Source organism: Diorhabda carinulata, chromosome 2 (genome assembly GCF_026250575.1).
Source record: "Diorhabda carinulata isolate Delta chromosome 2, icDioCari1.1, whole genome shotgun sequence".
Taxonomy (NCBI): domain Eukaryota; kingdom Metazoa; phylum Arthropoda; class Insecta; order Coleoptera; family Chrysomelidae; genus Diorhabda; species Diorhabda carinulata.
The window spans coordinates 12,724,010-12,741,801 of record NC_079461.1 but is presented as its reverse complement, the minus strand read 5'-3'; the positions used below and the strand labels follow the sequence as shown (position 1 = coordinate 12,741,801).

At 29.9% G+C, this 17,792-nt stretch overlaps 1 protein-coding gene and 2 long non-coding RNA genes across 4 annotated transcripts in view; 2 read left to right on the top strand and 1 right to left on the bottom strand.

Moving 5' to 3' along the window:
* LOC130904210 (ras-GEF domain-containing family member 1B-like) overlaps nucleotides 1-17,792 on the top strand; it is a 559,401-nt gene that overhangs the window by 317,346 nt on the left and 224,263 nt on the right. The gene's annotated exons all lie outside the window — the stretch shown is intronic.
* The window catches only part of LOC130904213 (uncharacterized), a 37,879-nt gene that overhangs the window by 7,832 nt on the left and 12,255 nt on the right, over nucleotides 1-17,792 (top strand). The window lies entirely within an intron of this gene.
* LOC130904212 (uncharacterized) lies at nucleotides 4,634-5,684 on the bottom strand. Its single transcript, XR_009060825.1, has 2 exons — nucleotides 5,189-5,684; nucleotides 4,634-4,761 (listed from the first exon to the last, which is right to left on the bottom strand). It is a non-coding gene; the product is annotated as an uncharacterized LOC130904212 (long non-coding RNA).

Below are 17,792 nucleotides of genomic sequence, written 5' to 3'. Positions count from 1 at the left end.
GAAATTTCACTCCATTCCATATCTAATAAACAATTTAAATACTTTGAAAAGTATTCAGCGAATTATTATTAGATACATTTTGTACCAATTTCACACTTTAAATTTATTCCATGATTATGAACGACAGCGTCATCGGCAGTAACTGATTTTTCTGTTCGTCTATATTTTAAATGAGATAGGTGCTCTCTACACACTAACACACCTTTTAGTTTGCCCAACATACTCATTGTCAAAACATTATAGCTGATTGGTGACTTTTCAAATTGAGAACTTTATGAGATTAACCAAAAATTTGTGAATCTATAAACTAATCTCAAACGTATTCTGATAAAGATTTTTTCTAATCCTTCTGTAGAAACAGGATTAAAATGTACAAGAGCAAATTCTTTTCATGTCTCGCGTTTTGATTTTGGAAAACGAGTTTCTTTAACCTATGACTTATCAACAATTTTCTTATCACCGTTAAGCACATATACATTCTCAGTAAAAGTTTTTTCCTTATTGAATCTTCCATTTCTAACTTTCAAAATTAATAGCAAATGTATTTTTGGATACCTTAGTCATAAGAAAAGTTCAGAATTTGTCTAGTTGACGCTTCATTGTGTCCAACATAAAATGGCCTTCTTCAAGAATAAAGAAAAACAAAATTAAAACGAAAAACAGGAAAAAAATGCTCTGGTATAACAACAACAACAATAATTTGTAAAATCGCGGAAAGTGGAAAATTTGAAAACCGATTTTAGAAATCGCTATAAACACGACCTAAAAACTCATCGGTACATGAAAGTTAAAAAAGTTTTGAAGTATCTAAAAATCTGCCAAACCTAAATTTCTAGATTTGTTTTCTCACTTATTGGAATTCATGTTGCCGTCCAGGTAATTTGAGAACCCTGTATAATAGATAGCTACATTGTGTAGAATGAATTATGTAATATATCAATGAATATACTGAAATATATTTGCAACATCTCTTCAATATGATAAAATTACTAATTAAATATTTGTTTTATGAAGATTTAATCTTAGAGAATTGCTTGAAGTAACTGAGATTGTTGATGAAACCATTATGAATTATTCATATGCTCTAATATTTTAGAAGCAATTTTAACTACTGCGCCCCTTCATTTCATCTAGCCACTTTAGAAAACTTAATATTCATTTACATATTAAATTTTGATTTTTAATCGCTGTTGGCAATCTGGATTTAAATTTATTCATAGGATTAAAAAGGATTCAATGATTATATTCATCACATTTGCTATATTATAGCAAAAAAGATTAGGGGCACAAAAAAATTTAAGAAGTAATTCTAAAAATATTTCAGTAAAGCTGTAAGCTGGATAACAACATTAATTTTAATATTAATATTACGATTTTTAATGTATTTTGAAAAATATTGATATGATGAATTATTACCATCGAAATTAAGTACCACTCTTGTTTCCTTTTTAAAGAAGTGATAAGAAGTCTAAGAAAATTTCTCGCGAAAAAGTAGGAAACAATACAAAATTATAAAAAAATGAGAATTTTAAATACTTCGCGGCCAAAATGGAATTGTCTGAACTTAACTAATGTGTAAGAATGGGAACGCCTTGTTAGTTCTAGTTGTCTGTGTAGCCCATTTGTATTCCCATTTATCGCCTTGCCGGGCCTCACAGCCTTGCAAGATAGGTTTTCAAAGTAATTCAAACACTAAAAAGTTGCTTATTGTCTTCATGTGAGGGAATTAAAACACGATGATTTTCTATGACTATCAACTTGCTTCGACGTTTGGTGATGATACATCCTTCGAGCCACCGTGTTTCGCTAGTTTTCCGAATTCAATCGTGGTCGCACTTCGCTACAGGATGAATTTTGTGAAGGTCGTCCAAAACCAGCACTCAGCACCTCGAAGCAAATCGTCACTTGCTTTTTTTCAGAATAACTGGATATGTCACCACCGTTTCATTTCAGGAATGTAGATCGGTCAATTCTAGATGATATACCAGCATTTGTTTGCTAGAAGAAATCAGGGAAACCAATGATTCTTTCAGATCAAAAATAAATTGTGTGGTCAACGTTTTTCTACACATGGAGCGGTTGATGCGTTCACATCACGTATAACAACAATAGATTCACATCTAATATTTGTTTTTATTTGTCTATCTCAAAACCCTCCTAATAACGTAAGAATCTAGATAAGGAACTTCATGATAAGGCCTGCTAGAGTCTGTACCTCCCCTATTCTTAGCTCCAGTATTTCCAGCACTCAGTCTGAAGGGTTTGTCTCACATATGGCTTGTATGTAACCGTAAAACTGAAACCATACCTCTTTATTTTTTCGTTCCTTACAACTATTTTTCAATTCACGAGTAAGAAATTCCCTTGCAAACTCCAAATTTCCGAGATCTAGCGCCTACAATTTTTTGTCTAATGATTATATTCTTACCATAACTTAATTATACACATTATTTTCCATAATTTTCACCGCATTATGCTTTTGAGGAGTTTTGGAGTGTCATTCAACAATCGTATAAGAGTTATTAGATGAAACGTTATTTACGCTCATTTTCTATAAATATTACGATATTTTTGGAAAAAAACTCCGAAGTTTATAAAGAATAACTTTCATTTGATGAGACTATAGATAAACCACTAATTTTTTTATGTTGTTTTCAAAATAAAGAAATAACTTTCTAAAACAACATTCAAGTAATTGTATTTCATATTAAGACTATCAAAATGTATTCGTTTTTTTCTCAATTTTTTCCTTTTTTAAGGCTTCATGTAATCGATAAAGCGTGTTGATTTAGAAACTGTCATATAGTTTAATATAATTGCAATCATTCAAGTAATTAATTCCGTGAAAATCAATTTATTTATAAATACAACGAATCTCTGACAACAAATTTAACATCCGAGATAAAGTTATATGTAACCTTGGCCTTTTCGTATTTTCTTCAATTCACACTGTTATACAAGTGACACTGTCATCCAAAGAGTTAATGATCATTTACATCTTAACCCATAATGACCCCAATTTTAGTTAACATTTATCAATAATTAGTTGACCCGCACAATCATTTCAGCACAAAATTTAATATAATTTAAGTACCTACAGTATTGATTTAAAATCAATCGTACTGCGTACAATAAGTGTACCCTTCAGTCTCTGAAGACATAATTGAAGTTTTTAGATTGTTCAGTATGAATATTAGTTAACAACGGTTTCAGAAATTCCAACTTAGTTTTAAGAATAAGATGTATATAGTTCCTTAAGTATTGAAAAATATATAACAATGAATTTTTCATCTATAGGTAGTAATATTATGAAGCTAAACATATAAGGTTTGTTCTCACAGTTTTAAAATCAACGTTAATATTTATGAATAGTTCTGATAGTATGTCATAGCTTATACGTAATAGTACAATTTTCTTTCTCACATACGAGGTCTGGCTATTAAATAACGAGACTGTGCGCCTAGAGGGCGCTCTAGACGGGTGGGGTGAAAAACTAGTAGTACGTATTTTTTTCTCGTGCCGAATAACATGTGTGACGAAAAACAGGAGCAACGTATCTCAAATTTCTGCTTAAATTGAAAAAAACTTCGATTGAGTGCTATAAATTGTTGCAAGAGGCTTATGTTAAGTCACCACTTACAAATCTGGATTAAATTTTATAAAATAGGTGTCTCAAATTTCTACGCGTCAATATCAACATGTCGCAACTTGTTAAGACTAGTCTATAATTTTATGAAGAGTACAATTGCTTCACGAAGAACTTGGTAATACCTACTACATCCAGTAGTCCGGACCTTGCACCGTCAGATTACAATTTATTCAGAATTAAATCCTAAGGAGTTGTCGAAAAGCCCAAAGAAAGGTTTTACCAAGGTCTCTTGCTAGCTTGCTGCTTTAACCTCTTATTTCGAATTGAAATTCTTTTTTGGCCGAACTGTAGATAGTGTTTTCAATTGCTCTTTACATTTGAATGCCTTTCGATTCGATTACCGCATTCTAAGTCAAAATAATAAATTGGGAATGAGCATACTCATTTTCAAGTTTAGAATTTCCATTTAACAATTGAACTATATCCATACTTTCCTTTCTAGTTTATTAGTTCAATGACTTGGAAAACTATGTTTAGTAAATAATTGTTTAATCACAAACGCTTTAACGATCAAAGTCATTTTCATATCCACTTGAATGGCCAATTAAATCAAATTTATATTTCATATCTAGTGCACAAGTGAATTCTACTGTACAATATTCCAGATTAATATATTATGAGTCCACAGTTATATTTTTCTATTAATCATTGTAAATTAGTAATTTTTCATTTAGAAATTTATTTATTATACTGTGACAATCTGTCAGATGTGAAAATTTATATGCGTTCTTAGAATTTATTTGATTCAGGTGTTTTTGTATGTTGTGGCTATATGTTGTTTCTTCCTAAATTATGGTTCAAGGAACCTTTAGATTCTGTTTTTTTTTATTTTTCGTATAATTCACAAATTACTAGAAAGGGTTTCACCACTAGTACGTAGTACAATGTTTCGCACATATTTTTAACGATCATGACTGGCAACATTGCAACGTAAGTATACGAGAGTTGTCGAAAAATTTTTGTACATTAGAAAGGAAAAAGACATTTTTTCCAACAATCATATTTATTTTTCAACAAAGTCTCCTTTCGAGTTTATAAATTTAGTCTAGAGTGATGCTCTACCCTTTGTAACATCCGATGAATCTTTGAGGTCACGATCACGGTCACTTTTCCTATAATTACCAAAGATATTTCAATTAAAACTATATTGATTACATATCCTCATTCATACAAAATGAACAAGAAAGAAATGTTATAGCCAAAGCAACCAACATTTTAACTAAGCTTATTCATGAACCCAAACAAGTTTCTGTATTTAGATAACTATTATATAAAAACAAAAATTTTTTAAAAGAGAATTTAAATTCAATGGTTGTACCATCTGTCGAAGGTCACAGTTATTATTGAGAAACAACAATATTTAAATTTTTCCAAATAATAATATACAATAATAAATTGAACAAAGAATTTACTAACGATTTAACTTTCAAAACAGCTAATAAATAATAAAAAAAGTTTCTAACAAAATACAAATTGACAAAGAAACTCAAAAGAAATGAACAAACTATAACGGTATTTCTGCTAAATTCATCAACTTACCCCATCAGTTAGACCAATTGAAGTATCATTTAACGCTCTCCAAGATTAATTAGATGATATAATTAAAAATTAATAAAAAAAAAACGAATTCTGTATAACACATTTGACACTGACTTTAACATTGAACATCAATTCTGACATTTCTACCTAAACTATTTATACACATTTATACTATATGTGAATTCAGTCTTCTTAACTTTCTGGAATCTTTAAACAACACAAAATCTAAAAAGCTAAATCACCAATCAATAAATTACCTAACACGGTTCATGGAATTCCTTGTTTTAAATTTGACAAAAAGTATATTGGTCAGTCTTTCTGGTCACTCACCAATCCTATAAAACCTCCTGCAAAAGCGATAGCAAATTATATTCAGATATATGCTCATTAGCGACACATGTCTACTATGAAGGAGACAATATGAATTATCAATCTGCCAAAGCTTTGACAACTAAGAAAAACTATAAAAATTGACAATATTTAGAAACAACATGTACTGCCCAAAATGATCTATGCATTAATAAGGAAACTTACCTTAGTGTAAGATAGTAGATTTTGGAAAAACAAATTCTAAAAAAACTTAACGCCATTGACAACCAACTAGCGTCACCTAAACTATGAAATTCAAAAACGACCTAACGTATAAAATTTAATCTCAATAATAATCGAACCAATAAATATTTAGTTCTAATATTCATAACGACCTGGACTATAAAAATTTAACTTCATTTATAATCTAACCTATTTCTAACGATTTCTAAAAGAACACAATCCATATCCAACGCATATCTTAACTAATCATTTCCCAGACGATAAAAACATAAGTATGCGAAAGTTCGGAATATATTAGAGTTAGTACACTTTGACTTTTTTTGCCACATTCCCACTACGAAAATGCTTATCTATATATATATATATATATATATATATATATATATATATATATATATATATATATATATTCAACAAATTTAAACTGTTCAACAGAAAAAAAATTTTAAAATTGATTAATATAAAAAAAACATTCATTTGTCTAACGTTAATTACTTATGTATCTGTAATATTTATTAATTTTAATTAAATATATTCTAACGAGATTTCAAGTTATTTCAAATAAAAATATTGTATCAAAATTAATTAAATGTATTCTAACATTAATGGCGGTATCAAGCCTAAATCCATCACTGGTTGTAAAGTAATTGGATTTGTAAAATAAAATATTTTTCTTTGGTGATTTAAAAAATTCTCATGTTTAGGTAGGTGCTTGTAAAAACTATTATTCTAATTTGTGACTTGGAGTTAATTTATCTCTAACTGTTTAAGTATCATAAATATGATAATTATATGTAGTTTTTTAACTTGTAGAAAACCGTTCGTCATTCTTATTAACAACTACTTTGTACTTTGTAACAAAAGCTGACGGTCCCTTTTCTTCCTTTAATTTTTTGCCATAACAAATTGGAAATTTGAAACGCTGAAACAAAATAGGAGGGTCGGGTTCCGATTACACTCCTATCGATAAATTTGACATGCATGTTCTAATCAAGATGGTTTAGAAGTATCATTGTTCATTTTAATCAACTACTTAGTCGTAAATAAAATAGGAACGTTGTTGTTGTTAGTAGATACAAAAGAAATTCAAATACTTAGAGATAGAACTCAAGTAGATATGTAAATATTTGCATTTTAAGAGAAAATAACTTTTTTCATAAGAGTAAATCTAAAAGTTTCCATTTTCATCTCGTTTTCTTAGCTCGAATTTCCCGTATGCTGGTTTGGTATACTTTCCGACATTGTAATTTGAATCAATTTAATAATCAATGCTTTCTCATAATTAATTTGGTACAGAAAGTATGTAACTAATTAATTAAAAATTTAAATTTCGAAAGAGCATTTGAAAGTGTGTGAGTTGAGTGTAAATCTTACAAAACCGTTATAATTACTTAGTTCTGCAAACAACAAACATCAAATAAAAAGTAAATAAAACAAAAATCAGAAAATTAATTGAAAATGTAGAATCTTTTGTGATAAATTCAAGTCATTTGGAAGTTAAAATTATTTAAATTATGAAAAATAAGAAGATGAAAATCAATATTTAACAAAATTTCTAGTTATTCCTATAAATACATAAATAGGGAATAAATTAGATGAATAAAAACAAGTAATTTCTCTGAACTCTGAATTAAATTTGCGAATAATTGAACAATTTCCCAATAACATTATATAATTGAATACTCAACCTTTTTGAAGTTGAAAACTGAAGATTAAATATTGTTTTACAAGATGTCATACTTGATCAAGACTAATACACTCTGTCATAACTTACCATAAGTTAACCGTACTTCAGGCTTATCTTTACTGTTTAAGTGCTTGTCCTTTGTTTCATACTTCCATGAACTATACCAATAGCGTGAAGCGTTGATATATTTTGCAACACTCTGGAATTTTAATCAGTTTCGAAAAATTTAAATGATATAAAATTTTATATTTAGAATATGACAGTACAAAGCATTAAAAGTAAATGGAAAAAATATTCTCCTCTTATTAGACGTCATAAACACATGGTTTTTAAAAACATTTTTTATTTATTTTTGATCGTAATGACGCCTCTGGCGAAAATTCCAATGAATATAATTTAAAAAAAATCTCTGGATTAGATTAAGATGTAAGAAGTAAATTCGTTTAATGAAGACATTTTTATAAATAATTAAGAAAGAAACAAGATAAAAGTTAACTTATCTTTGTGAATAAAAACTGATCATCATGACAAATAGAGAATAAATTTATTAATAGGAAATCGGCAAATGGAAAACCCATTAGAGAATTCAATAAGGAAAATAATACTCATTACAAGAACAACAGAAGTTGTATTTTTAATGACTGTAAGCAAACTCGTCATAAATAGCGCTACGATAAATGATTTGGTTCCACTTAATGAATACTTTTAATATGATTACTGTGTTTTAGAAAATCGTTGTTGATAGAATAACCAATCGAATATTTAATTAGTTTCTCCAGTTTCTTTTTCCTTAGACCCTTGTATATATTTTTGTTGCTAAATTGTGCTGATTTTAGGTCTTTTCTTATTAAAAATTAATTTTCAAAAACAGGTAAACAAGTGATGTTTCGACCTAATTCGGTCTTTATCTAAATATGACTTGACATTGACAACTTGCATAATTATATTAATCGGTATATCACCCATAACATAAAAATCTGTTTTAACAACAAAAAATAATTTATCCTTAGTTTTTACATTAAAAAAATATGTAGCAGCTATCAAATTATTCGTAGCTGAAGTTTTTTATCATTTCTCTTTTAGTTGTATTTCATTTCGTATCAAGAATTTTTGAATTTTTATAATTGAATGTATAGTTTTTTAATGCAGTTTTAACCCTTTTATCGTTCGATGACCTTTTCTAAATACTGAGATGTCAAATATATAACATTAATTTTTTAACCGCATTTTTCACACAAAAAATTCTCTATTACATTAAGCAAGTAGCCAGCTCGGATTTGTGCATTTAATTCCTGTATAGCTGAAGTTGTTCCGAAAGGAAAGAAATTCATTAAATTAACCAAAATGTGATTCTTCCCATACAAAATTTCAATTAAACTAGCAATCAGTCACAAAAATTTCCATTTGTTGTATTTAATACATACGTATAAGATTTCAATGTCAAGTTATAGTTTGATAAATACCAAAATAGGTCAATTGTTTCACCTGTTTTCAGAAACTCAAAATCGAGACAGTTTAACAACAAAACCAAATATTCCATTACCCGTTTATAAGAAGGGGTCTGATTTGACAAAATATCTGACAAAAATTCATTTTGTGAGCAAGGCCATTTGACTTTCTACTTATGTTACAGTACTTAAATACCAACGTTTTATATTCTCTTAACTCAGTTTCAAATGTTTTAAAAATTATTGTTTCATAGAAATACTAGATGTACGAACTTTTTCACAAAAAAATCACTGCCTAATAAAATTGTTTTGTGTGTATACATATTTTCACCATTGTTTTCTATATGCTTAAACTAACACACATTTCAACAAATCCTATACTACCTTAAACGCCGAATGAAATCACGAAGTCGGCTTCAAAACCTCATTCACTTAATTCTTTTCGCGGTTGAAACAGTTAATCATATTTAAAACTTAAAATTAGAATAAGTATGACTATTTATAGACTACGTTCATTCTAGATACATGCAAGGTTAAAAATAATAAAAATGATAACACCCATTACTGTTGAGAATAGAGAATGGAATTACCAAAACCATTCCATTGGGACATCAAACGTAATTTTTAAAATGCCTAAATTCATATTTGTTTACTTTTGAAATGTTCAAGTTCATTCAAGTTTTTTTTTAAATAAATTGTGTAGTTGTTTTGAAACCTATTTTTATTTCTTTGGCTTTACAGTTCCTGAAAATTCTTCCATATCCCGATTTTCCTGTATCAATGTCTCTAAATATTGACTTTGTATCTGGAGAAGAATTTTAAACAAAATAAAGTTGAATCAACTCGAAACTAATCTACAGAAAAACAAAAACTTCTTCAACTTTAATTCACTCTTTGAAACTATTGGTTCATGATTTTTTTGTTCTTTGAAAAACTTTTTTGTGTTTTGTATTTATATGTAAAGTTATGAAAATTGTAAGAATAACGAAACCTTTAGGAATCATTCGAGTTTTTTACTTACTATCACATTACTTTCAATCTCCTTATTATCAATACTTTCACTCTTATCAACACAAAATCACCAGTAAAGCTTGGAGGTACTACCACATGCAAACACTACTTGCCTGAATTATTTCCCTTTTCAGACCTTAGACGTGCTGCGTTTGACAATCGGTTGGGTCGCTTTCTCTTTTACAACGTCAACGAACTCAAATCTTGTTCTTTTTAATATATTTCACGTTAGGAAATAGAAAATAATCTATCCAATCAAGCGAATGGTTGATGTTAGTATCCTTTCCAATTAAAAGTAAAATTAAGTTCTTACAAAAAAAAAATGACAGATATATTAGTTTAAATACTCATATTACTGTAAAATTCCGCTAGTAGAATATACGACATTCTTCCTTTATCGAAAAGGAAATAGTTGATTAGTTATATGGATCATTTTACAAGTAGACTTGCAAATCGTCACAAACAATTTGCTCACATTACGAAAAATTCCGTTCACTTACTAAGTGTAACTACCCACAATTAATTTATAACTATATTAGGTGTATTTTGACATGATAATACCTTATACTATCTTTGAAAAGCGACAAAAACATGTATTTCTGTAAGGTCATAGGAACCATCACTCAAAACTGGATACTCAAATTAAGAGTATTTTCTTTCATTCCGATTTTTGACACTACACAGGCGCATTATCGCGTTTGACATTTGGTGGTGTTGCCTTCTCTTTTACAGCCTCAACGGACTCAAATCTTGTGCTTTTTAATATATATTTCACGATAGGAAACAGATGATAATCTATCGAATAAGAAGAATGTTGATGTTTAGTATCCTTAGTATCATATCCTAGAAATCAATTTGGAGCAATATCAAGAGAAGGGTGAGTGGGGATATGTTGGTTATTCGTTCTGTGGTAAGAAGTGATACATATATTATGAGTAGTTTTTTATTGGGAACGTGGCAAGGAAATACCAAAGTGGACTAACTTTAATATATTTTCCAAACTTTCGTATACTTATGTATTCATTCATTACTTAAGATTTCCGGTGATTTTGATATTATTAAAGCTTGTAAAAATTTTTAAACTCATGGAATTAAAAATTCAATATTTAAATTGACTTTGACTTATATATATATTATACCTCGACCTAAACTTGTTGCTCTTTGTGTCTGTCTAGGTGTATTTCTATGTAGTCTATAGAAACCCTAAACTGTGGAGCTAATGAGCTCCTACATTGGCTTAGACGGCAGCCACTCATCCTTTTTCATGCTTCTTCTATAGCGTCTTAACACTTCGAACCTGTCTACTCTCTATTTATATCTGCCTTCATACTATTTATGAACCATTCTAGTAAGTTAGAATTTCTGGAACGGTTGGTAATATTCACACTGAACACACTGTTTACACCACCACTACACCAACACTCACAATTACCATGTCCAAATTATCGAAACGCGCTTCAGACAGTGTAATTGTGAGTGTTGGCGTAGTAGTTTATTCAGTATAACCATTCTAATAACAAAATCCATTTATTTTATCACAGCTTCCCGACAACCTTTCGCAAAAAAAGCCCATTTCTTTCTCCTATTCCCTCTACTTCAACCTAAATTCAATACATCAATAATTAGAATTCCTTTAAAGAAGGAAGCAGTTGGTTGCACCATTATACTCCAAAAACAAAAATACAATCAATGGACTGGTCAATATTTCACTGATTTTCTGACATTTTATGGTGCTGAACTTAAGAAAAAAAATAATTGCATTTGTTTCAAGTCTGTTATTTTTGCAGAAAAATTAACCCAATTGTACAACTGCTTCATTCGCCATATGCGACTGATTTGTTTCCCTACGATTACTTTTTGTTCCCATAAGCGTTTTGCTTGAAATAAAATTTTTTTTCTGTATAGTCTGCGCAATCGTTTGGTGAATACTAATTAAAAAATAATCAACCATTCACGAGTACAACATCAATTAATTTTCATCCGACACAAAGAAGTTTTTTAACGATGTCTCAGCAACTAAAGGATGCCATATTTTTTTGGCGACGAATTCGTAACGAGCCGATCACGCAGAATGTTTCGGTATATTGCTCTTTAGGATTCTTGATACAAGTATGCTGGAGTTACATACCACATAACATTCTTCACTTATCCTCGAACTGATAAATAAGGAATACAAAAGATATTTTGAAAAATATTTTGAACAGTCAGGTTAGTGATGATGTAATAATATACTCATTAAAATCTAGTAATAATTAATGTTGGCGCCTTGGAATGATATATTATTGTATTGCTTATTTATTTTTTATGCCTTCGGACTCATAAAAACCGTGAACTGGAATCGATTTGGGAGACCAAAAAAAGTTTATTATTAAATTTCATTCATCTTATAATATGTAATTAACAACCAAGGTGAATCTACTAATCAATATATCGTCATATAAATATGAGAAACAATTACAAATTTGGAAAAAAATATTTCAATTATTACGCTGGAACTAGTGGTCTTTTCTAGAAGTTCGTGTGTTAATTCGACACACCATTACTAATATTCTGTGGACTAGTTCGTTCGAGCCGAATGATGTCTACATCATTAGGCGTAAAAAGTTTATTAGCCCATAAACGTTACAAGTTATAAATAATTAAATACCATCATTAAAATTTTGTTTATTGCTGGTAATGTATAAATATAATCGAATTTTTACAAAAAGATACTTAAGGAGGAATAAATTAATTAAAAAGTTAGATTCCATTCCCGGAAACGTACGTCTATTCTTGGTAATTTTAATTTAACTCTGAAAATAGCCCTCTGCGCGCAATTGTTAGGTCTCTTGCATCACCTCGAAAGCATGTACGTCAAGAGAAAAAATGTTTAAAAGTTTCAATACTTAAAGTATTGAAAACTTTTTAAAAATCATTTTATAATCCGAAAACTTTGAATTTATTCACGTTGAAAATTTTCCACAAACTAGACGATTCTATAATTGAGTAAATTTTCTCAAACTTTCTTCATCGTTCTAAGCTCCAAGAATATTTAAAAAATTGTCATGAATTTTTCCGCTCTGAAAAGCCCTTTTAAAATGCATTATACATACAAAACAAGATTGTTTCATAGTTTTTTATAAATACAGAATAAGTGTTATTTATTGAACGCCTCAATCATCTCGGAAACGGCTTGTACAATTATTATAAATAAATGAACTTTGTTATTTCAAATAAATCACCCTTAAAAAAATTACTTTTCAGCTAATGTTCCATATACCTAAATGCTATAATTTCGGAGTTAAAATAATACATTTAGGTGGCTATGACTGCTATAATAACAAATTTGACGTTTGAATAAATTATTTTTGTTGAAGTTTATTGAAAGTCACAATAGATCATTTATCTAAAAGAACGAATTGATATTTTTTTGGTATTACGATATGGTGATAGGCGTAGAAGTCAACAAGAAAGGTGTGATATCTTTAATAATGTATATCCAGAAATCCCATAAAGATCTACTGTCAGTAAATTAGTAAAAAAAATTAACGAAACTGGTTCAGTAAAAGATTTATCCAAATAAGGGCGCAGAAAAACTGCATCAACTGAAAACAAATCTTTAAATGTTTGTGTCCTGTTAGAAGACGATCCACACTTGAGTACTAGACAAATATCTAGGGAACTTGATATTTCGCAAACATCCGTAATGAAAATTTTACGTAATAATAAATTCCATTCATACAAAGTAATATTGGTTCAAGAGTTACAATCAAAACGAATCAAATTTTTTAAGTGATGTTATGTTTTACGATGAAGCCACATTTTGAATTAATTGAAACGTAAATCGGCATAATTGTAGATACTCGTCACGTAACAATCCTTGTTGGATGCGTGAATCCCACACCCAATATCCCGAAAAACTGAATGTAAGGACTGGAATAATAGGCGACAAAATAATTGGTCCTTTTTTCATTGAGGGTATCTTAATGATCCCAAATAACGTGTTTGTGAAAAGGTGGATAGAATGGCTCTCGCGATCACCCGACATGAATCTTTTGTACTATTTCCTGTGGGGTCACTTAAAAAACATCGTTTATAAAACAAAACCTACCAATATTCAGGAATTAAAAGATAGGGTTACCAAAGAGATAAAAAGAATCTAGCAGTGTGTTCTAGTAAATGGACAACATTTTAAGCATTTACTGTCATCGCCTTTACTGTATGTTTTCTAAAATTCGTAATTTTTCTCCTTCACAAATGTGGATCTACTTCTAACATGTCACTAACATTTAAAGATTTGTCTTCAGTTGTTGTAGGTTATCTGCGTTATGATTTGGATAAATATTTCACTGTATCAGTTTACCAACTTACTGACACTAAACCTTGTTAAAATATTTGTATTAGCATATAAATAAAGGAGATACTGTAAGTCTAGGTATAACACAAAATATATAGGGTGATCCATTTAAAATAACAAAATTAATTATTTTTCCGGATGAAGGGAAGATCTGACAACAATGTAAATACCACCATAATACCGTCCTTATCATAAGACCCTTGTGCACAAAAATTTATAAAAATCGTTCAAGCCGTTTCCTAGATAATTGGGCCGTTCCATACATAAAACTCACTTTGTATAAATAATTCTGTTATATCTTCTTAAATTAACAAAGAAGCATATTTATTTTCGTATCAAGGCACTAAAGTCATACTTTTTTCATTAGGTCGAAGATGGATTACCTAGGTGTTTAGCAGTGGCAACTAACCAGACTCGTGACATAAAGAGACTTTAGTGCCGCGTTACACATTACATTTTTTTCGAAATCGCCCAGATTCAAATATACTAGCAAGTAGAATAGTTTATGAGTGTCGCGTTTAGAGCTAAATAATATATTTTTTTTAAATCGGAATGGAAATCTTGTTTCTTTTCATTTATTTATATTGATGGTGATAGAGTAGTTTGAATTATTCGTAATGTTGAAAGGTTGTAAGCTGATTGACATGTAATCAACTGTTGTCGAACATTAAGTGGCTGACAGTACAGTAACTTCAGTGCCTAGGTACTAAAGAGCGATTTCAATGACGATTTCTATCGACCAATCGGCATTAATCTCCACTTTACTGCCGATTTCCATTTATTTACTAAAAAAATAATTTTTTGTTATTTTACTATTTTTAAAAATTTTTATCGCGGCTTTTTAGAGAACTGTTAACGTGAAAAACATAAATAAAATATTTTTACAACTTTGTGGCGCAATCTTGTTTTGTACGTACATGAAAAGGGACTACACAAGGAGAAAAAATTTTAAGGCAATAATTTAATCATTGACTTATTTCATAACGATGTCATAACATTGGAGAAAATTCTGTTAATTAACAATCGTCTAAGTTGTTGGAAAATAGATTCGAATATAAAATTCTAACAAAAAAATTGTCTAAAACCTTCAACCAATTTAAATACCTAAAAACATTTTTTGTTCATTGACATATTCATTTTCAGCGTTAAATTTAAAATATTAATATTGCTGGTACACTTTTGGGAAATGAATTTTTCAAAAAAATTTTCTCTTTTCCAATGATCCAATTCCAAATATTTATACTTTACGAGCTATTATCGAAAAGCCACTATTATTTGCAGGTTCCCGATTGTTCATAACTTCACTAAACTTTTAATAAAAATCTCAATATGACAATGACAGATATCATGATTCATTTATCGGAAAATACCGCATTCCAGCTGTAATTTTATTTTTAATACATATAGTTATTAATTTGATTTATCCATGTGGTAAATTTTCAAATTTTCAACTTTCTTCGTTTCCGTTACAATGAATAGATCTCGACGTATTCTGGAGATAAAAAAATTATTATTTTCATAACAGTCAATGACCATTTAATGGAAGAATGTGTTTGAATTTTTCGGAATTGGAACCACAAAATAAGTATTTTTGTCTTGTTTTAGGATAATAGATGAAAATAAAATCGAAACTAAATTAGGTTTTTTGTCACCACTTCCTGGCGTATGTGCGTCTGTCATTTATTTACGTTGCAGTGTTAAAAGCAATCTTCTAAAATTGTCTAGGTAATTATATGGAGGAAAAATTCCGTTACTAGAATATAAAACATTCTTCCTTCATCGAAAAGGAAATAGTTAATTAGTTATATGGATCATTTTACAAGTAGACTTGCAAATCGACACAAACAATATGCTCACATTAAGAAAATTTCCATTCACTTACTATGTACAACTACCCACAATTAATTAGTCACTTTATTAGGTGTATTTTGACATGATAAGACCTTATATTATCTTATATTATACCTATAACTGTCTTTCACTACTGGGTCTCAAATTATGAGTGTTTTCTCACTTACGGATTTTTGAAACTACACATATGCGAATTGTCGTGTTTTCTTAAGTGCTTGGTGAAGATTCCCTTGACTAATACATATTACAGAGTGAAAAATTAATGATTCTTCTGCAAAATGATCTCGTTGTGAAGATTTCATCACCAGAACGGAAACTTTTGGCTTAGTATAACATAAAATTGAGCCAATAAAAAGATCACGAGTTTGTTCAGAATCGTGTCTCGTCTTGCAATACCAATGTGTGGCTAATGAACAAATAATTGAAGATAGGATAATATACTTACTGCCGGACTGATTATGGATGTGCTCACAAACAAACTCGAAAGGCAGTATAGACAAGACAAAGCAACTTTTCTTGCAAGATTAGTGACAATTGCAGACTAAATATATTCATCACTATGATATAGAGATAAAGAGGAAGAGACAGGAGTAAAACATCGAGGTTTGCCACCATCGAAAACATTATTTATGTAACCTTCAGATGGGTTAACCGCATGAGTACTCCGAGAAATCGTATGAGAATATAAAAGAAAAAGTGAGTATTATTCTTACATCAGGATAACGCATTTAATTACATTCGACATAGCAACAGCCCCAATAGCTTATGCCGGCATAGATTTATTTGAGCAGTGGCTTGCAGAGGCTGCTTTTTATATCGCAACGCTTTAGAAATGCTAGAATATCGAGAACAAAAATGTCAGTGAAAAATGGCAATAATATAAATCTTTGTTAATTTTCTATTGTAAATGAGTCAGGAACAGAGCAAAGGAATTTGTACTCATACATGCTTCAAGATTGAACTTTCAGCATTCTGGCTTCTAATTTTGCATTCTCAATATACAGTCATATATTTGCGATTTGGTTCGTATTTTGAGATTGAAGCTAATTTAATGGAATTTAACGCCTGCATGACGCATTCATATTCATATTCAACAGTTATTTTGTTATATATCTTAGTCTGTATCCTATTATACCTAAAAAGGTATTGAGATGTGTAAGATGTATTATCTGCTTCAACTTGAAAAGATACTTTTGTATTGATCTGTAATACGAGGGTTTTATTATAAAAATTATTTTACATTCGTATGCTCCCCTTCCATATACTCCCCTCTCTTTGCCACACACCTTTCCATACGTTTTTTCCATTGATCAAAGCAGTGCAGGAAGTCTTCTTTGGGGAGGGTTCTTAGGAGATCTTCTGTTTTTTGCTTTACCGCTTCCATCGACTCAAATCGGGTCCCTTTCAAAGCAGATCTTTTTCTAACCTTTCAAGGAAATCTGAACAGACTAGTTTACGCAAGAGCTTTTGATAAGGAGTCAGATTTTTGGCACTAACTTCGCACAGACTTTTGTCATGTGTAATTCCTCGTGTAAAATTTTTCTAACTGTTTTTATCGGCGTTTACAGCCTCGGTAATCATCCGGATGCTCAATCGTCGATCTGCACGCACAATTTGGTTGATTTTGGTCACCGTTTTCGGAGTTGAAACAGTCACACGGTGATCTTACACCGCTCAAAAACACCCGCATGAAATAGAAAATTGTTCCCATAGGCCTTT